The sequence below is a fragment of the Equus quagga genome, chromosome 12 (genome assembly GCF_021613505.1).
Source record: "Equus quagga isolate Etosha38 chromosome 12, UCLA_HA_Equagga_1.0, whole genome shotgun sequence".
Classification (NCBI taxonomy): domain Eukaryota; kingdom Metazoa; phylum Chordata; class Mammalia; order Perissodactyla; family Equidae; genus Equus; species Equus quagga.
The window spans coordinates 33,351,825-33,357,333 of record NC_060278.1 but is presented as its reverse complement, the minus strand read 5'-3'; the positions used below and the strand labels follow the sequence as shown (position 1 = coordinate 33,357,333).

The window sequence follows — 5,509 nt, the reverse complement described above, 5'->3', positions numbered from 1 at the left end:
AGAAGGAGCTTGAAATCTGCTTCCTCTGAGTTCATTTTCAAGAACCACTTTTCCCATTGTCTCCCATAAAGTCATTACTGCAGCTTCAATTTAAAATGCTTATTTTTACTGAGTTTAATTTAGATACACATTTGCATTGTAAAATGGGTACTTTAAAAATAATCATTTTAGTCTTAGGCATAAACGCTCGTTCTTTGTAAGGGGAGTAACTTCCTGAGTTGCCTGTTCTTGCTACGGGTGAAGTTAACTCCTGGAGCGAGATTTAACCTTCTGTCTGCTCTTATTACCAGGAATAGTCTGAATTTGATATGTATCAAGACTTTTCCTTTAAACTTATAGGATTTCTTTATAAGAAAAGATTTTTATTAAGCCAATTTTATATTATTACAATACTTAAGGTTGGAATGCATTTACTAGCCACTGAACTAAAAGTGAAATGTTATCTTTGTCCAGTGGGTTCACAATGACATTTCTATATAATGAAGCCCTAAATATAAGGGAGTTGATATGATTTCATGTATTGGAGGCACCTAGCACGTGGTGGGAATTTTACAGCAAGAGCCATGAGAATGCAGGTCCATATTTCTCTAACGCAATCAGTAAATAATGTTTGGATGTATCATTCTCTTTTATGCCATTTAAAGTCCAAGAAGGTGCTGCATTAGAGGGGCGAGCAAGCACAAAAGGAAGGAAACACTTCCCCTGTATTGGAATGCAGACAGGTAGAATGTTTCATCTTTTGGTCAGAAGCACACTTGACACGTCGTAGGTTTGCATAATCAATACCTACTGGTAGTCTCTCTCGTTCTCTTTACTTCTCCTTTTCTCACTCAGTTCATTTGCACCCGAATTTCCACAAGTCCCAATTTAAGCAACTGAATATAATTAAGAGTATTATCATTGCGAAAGAGGAAAGAGATGAGGGTTGGGTGGCTCTTTGCTTTCTTTCTAAATTCTCTGAAGTGGCCCGTCTTGGTCTTAGCCAAGCCTGAGCTACCAGCCTCCTTCAGCCATTACGCTGCCTCTGGGTTTATGATGGTCATGCAAAAGCACTGATTTATAGTAAGCAACTGAAAACTGGCTGCTACACAGGAAAAACAGTTCTGGGAAGACTGTATCTTTTGCTCCTCTCTGCCTTTAACCTCAAACAGATTTGAATTACTGGTGTCGGCTCATCCCACTTGCAGTGTAGGGGCATATCCCCAACGCCCTGTGTAAATCTGCTAAGGACCATTCCTCAGCAGTTGACGATAACATTATTTCTGTCTTTAGGGCTGAGAATCGGGATGAATTATCTCCTGCTTATGGCTTGTCATAGTTCAGGAATTTAATAAATAGTTTCAAGTATTACAGAATTTATAACTGAGGGAACGCTGTGGTATGTAACATGCCTTGCGGAATTATAAGTATGTATATTTTTAAAAACCTTGCTTTAGGAAATATGCTCCTTGCTCATTTCATTATTGTGGCATGTGTTCATTTGCTCATTTACTTTTTTTTACTATTGTCTCAGCTGTGTTTGTGTCTCCTCCTCCTTTTAGGCCATTTCAACCTGTTCATTTCTAGAAGTCAGCAGAGAATGAGAGAGGGAATCGAAGTGAGTTGAAAGAATTTCATGTGTGCCATGACATTGAAAGCCAGTGGGCTTAAGAGAAGCTTCAACAAATTTTTCATTTTAGTGCATTTTTTCTCTCTAAATTCAAAATCAGGTCAACCTGTACTTACATTGTGTTACATTTTATAGCTATTTAAAATATTACACTTTGGAACATCTGGTCTTTCATTGTTAATAGTTGCCTCTCTAATTTTTTAAGAAAAAAATTCCAGTTATACATTAAGTTTATAAAAAGTCGATATTTCAAAAATTAATTTCACAGATAACTTTTTCAACATGACCTATTGCAGAAAGTGTAAGAAACACAGTGATTTTCTTCAGACATTTGACCTGTGGTTTGCATTAAGTCAGACATTCATTTTATGGAGTTGCTCATTAAGTTAAATTTTATTTGGTCTGTCAACATTTTATAGTGTTACATTGTTATTGGCCAGAATGCATGTGTTAATAAAACATAAAACTTGTTCCCTGGCAAGAAATCTAACCATGAATGGTTAAGCTGACTTGCATCATTTTTAATTTCAGGACTCCCAGCAAAGGGCGGATTAACTGGACCTGTCAGGACCGGGACTGCTCCAGGGGGAATCAATGGTATATTTTTCTAATAGTCTAGAGACTGTACATTTTGCACTTTTTTTTTCACTGTGAGAGGAAAAAAAAAGAAACATTATTGGCTCTTCAAATCTGTCAAGTAGCTTTGTATCATGGTAATTAGCTAAGCTTGTAAACACAGAGGTAAACAGACCCTACTCTGAGGAGCTCGCCTGCCGGGCTGTTTAGAGTCTGACTTACTACCTTCCATGCTTCCAATGGACGCTCAATAAAAACAGCAGTCATTCTGTACGATACCTCTGACATCGGTCTCATTTTACTTACTTACAATTTGTACGCTGACGATTCTCCAAAATGATTAAAAGTACCATTTTAACAGTAAGTTTATGACACTTCAAAATAAAGTCAGAGTGTAAAAAAAATTGTTTTTAATGTTAAAAAAAGGGCAGAGAAATACAACCACACCAGGGACCAGGAATAAGACAGCGGTAACAATTAAGTATCAAATTTAGCTCTGACATTCACATACTATTATATTGTTGTTTAGCTTCTCTATTGTTTCAAATTTTTATATATTTACGCCATTTCTTTCCCAATTAAATTTAAACCCCAGGAAGGAGAGAAGCTCTCTCATACTTTCTTGTGTCTTCCTTGAACACAATAAATACTCTAGAAACATTTTTATTGATTCTGACAATGTATGAATATTCCATGCATTTTCATAAATTTATAAAATCTTTTACATAATTGAGGGACAACATACTTGTTTCCCTAAATATCCACCTAATCTATATTTCCTGGCTACACCACTCAGCTCTCAAAATGGACTCTGGCAATGACTGTTAGATCTAGAAAACAATGCTCACACCTTTCGGTGTCTCCCCCACACCTCTCTGAGGCTGTTGTCCTACTTGCAGGTGCCTTCCACAAACCTTTTTGTTAGAGCTGTAACTCTGTTCCACACGCCATAGCGCCGAGTTTCTAAGCTTTTTGTGGATAATCTGAATGTTCTAAATTTCTCATGAATTTATTATTTAATATCCTGACACTATCAATTACTTTATTTCACTTGATTTACTTGCCTTACTTTTAACTTTTAGTAGGTAAGAAACAGCTTTGAGAATGCAAACGTTTCTTTTCCCTGAACGTGTTGGCAAGGCAATGTATTCCTTTTCGTGTCTTTTTTTTTTTTTATAGTGTATTTCATCCATCAAGAACATTTATAAATTTCACTAACTTGAAACAGGTCAGACTGAAATTGGGCCTTCTACCAACAGACCAAAAGATCTAAAATTCATCGAAAGCATGGATACAACAATATATTTCAAGAAATAACAAACTCTAGTTATCATACGTGGCCTTGACCTCAGTGATCAATCACGAGGACATATGCAAAGGTTGAGGGAAAAGGAGAACAACACTACTGTTTCCAGCAGAATATTCCAATAGCATTTCAGTTGCAGGAATTTTGTGTGCTCCTGTTTTCACTTCATTAGTAATTCAACATGTCTGATTTGCCCACACAATGCTTCCAACTTAGTTCGCCCATTTGACCTGGAACAAAGTGAAAGCACATTTTGCCCAGTTGAAAGGTCTCCTGGCAAGTTGGTTAGCAACAGGCTTGCCAGCCCCGGTTCAGTTAGCAAAGAATAAACACATTTCATTCGACAATTACTAGTGTACTGACTTCTTCACTCTGCAGTTTTCTATTTTATTTTCTTGAACCATTTTTCTCATTTGTTACTCAACGTTTTACTTGTAATTCTTGCGTCTTCAACAAGATTTCCCGTTTTTGACGGTAGAAGTTTCTACATTTTCTTTGTTGCCGTTTGAACAGTTTAACTGCAAAAAACAAGAACCGAATAAAAGTTTATCTGAAGGGAGGGAAAAGCGGTGCAACAGTCTTACATCCTCCCTCAGTGGTTTAACGTTGTGGCTGGATACGTACCAATTAAGGAATCAGGGTAAGGTTTGCGCAAGTATCAATTTTACTACAGATCTCTAAAATTTGGTCACTTGGGAACGTTTATTTGTAACAGTGTAAGGACACACGTGCCATGAGGGTTCCGCGAGGAGCAGGCGCTCAGCTCCGCCTGCGGCGAGACGGCGGGAGGAGAAGGACGCCCAGCGCCCGCGGCGCCCCGGCGGCACCCGGAGAGCTGCTCCGGCGCTCGGGCAGGCGGCGACCCAGGCGTCGCGGTCCCCGGCGGAGGGAGCGGAGGGAGGCCCGCCAGCGCCGGCCTCGAGCGCCGCGTCCCGGCGCGCCGCCTCCAGAGGATACCTGCGCGACCCGGAGCAGCCGAGCCCCACCTCGATCAAAAGTGTGTTTACGGCGGTCGCGGCGCACAGCCGAGAGCTCGCTCCGCACCCCCAGGGCGCGCGAGGCCGCCGAGCCTGGAAACAAGCCCCTCCCCGCGCAGCTGTCGCCGCCGCCTGCGGGCTCCTTTCACTTTCTCACGGCCAAGTCACCCAGAGGGGCGCCGCTGCCGCCACCGCCGCCGCGCCCGAGGACTCCGCCCCGCGCCGCCTCGCTCCCGGCCCCGCCCGCCCCTGCAGTGCCTGGCTGCGATTGGCCCGCGCGAGCGGCAGCTCCGGCTCGCCCCTCCCATTGGCTGGGCCCCTTTGTCAGTCCGACGACGGCCCGCCACTCCCTCCGCCCTCCCGAGAAGCCGCCCTCCTATTGGCGGAGACGGCGGGCTGGGGCGGGCGTGAGCGCGGGGCCGGCCGCTTTCGGTCAATCGCAGAAGCCCCACGCCGGGAGGGAGGGAGCAGGCGGAGAGGGGCGGCCGGAGCGGGGAAACATCTGGCCGGCGCCGCCGCGTGCGTGCGTGGTGCGTCCCCCGCCCCCGCCCCCGCCCCCGCCCGCCCCGCCCCCGGCCGGCGGCTCCGCGCTCGCTCGGCGCCCGCTCCCTCGCTGGCTCTGGCAGGCTGCGGCCGCCGCTGGGCTGCTGCCATGGGGAGCCGTTGAGAGGGGCCCTCTGCGCTCCGCCGCGCTCCTCCGGCTGCCAGCGGGGGCGGGCGGGCGGAGCGGGCGACGGAGCCGGGATTGGGGGGCGGGGGGGCCGGGCGGGAGGGGGGCGAGCGGCGCAGGAAGCCCACCAAGTCCGGCGGCGGCGGCGGCCGGGAGGCGGAGGAGGCGGAGGAGGCGGAGGACGCGGCGCGGGGACGCGGCGACTTAGGGCCGCTCCGTGTGAGTGCGGCGCCGGCCCGGCCCCTGCCCCGCGCCCCTCCGCGCCGGCCGGCCGGCGGGCCCAGCTGTGCGGCGGCGGGCCGGCGCCCGGAGTGGAGTTAGTTTGGGCTCTTTTTTTTTTTTTTTTTTTTTTTTTTTTTTTTTTTTTTTTT

At 46.2% G+C, this 5,509-nt stretch overlaps 1 protein-coding gene across 2 annotated transcripts in view; it reads left to right on the top strand.

Annotated features, from left to right (window-relative positions):
- Positions 1-5,231: 5,231 nt before the first annotated feature.
- Positions 5,232-5,509, top strand: part of ZBTB18 (zinc finger and BTB domain containing 18) — a 7,811-nt gene continuing 7,533 nt past the window's right edge. The window contains exon 1 of one of the 2 annotated variants that reach the window (XM_046679473.1): positions 5,232-5,357. The gene's annotated coding sequence lies outside the window, so the exon portion shown is untranslated. Of the gene's footprint in view, positions 5,455-5,509 lie in introns of both variants that reach the window. The other variant, XM_046679474.1, reaches the window with a different exon arrangement.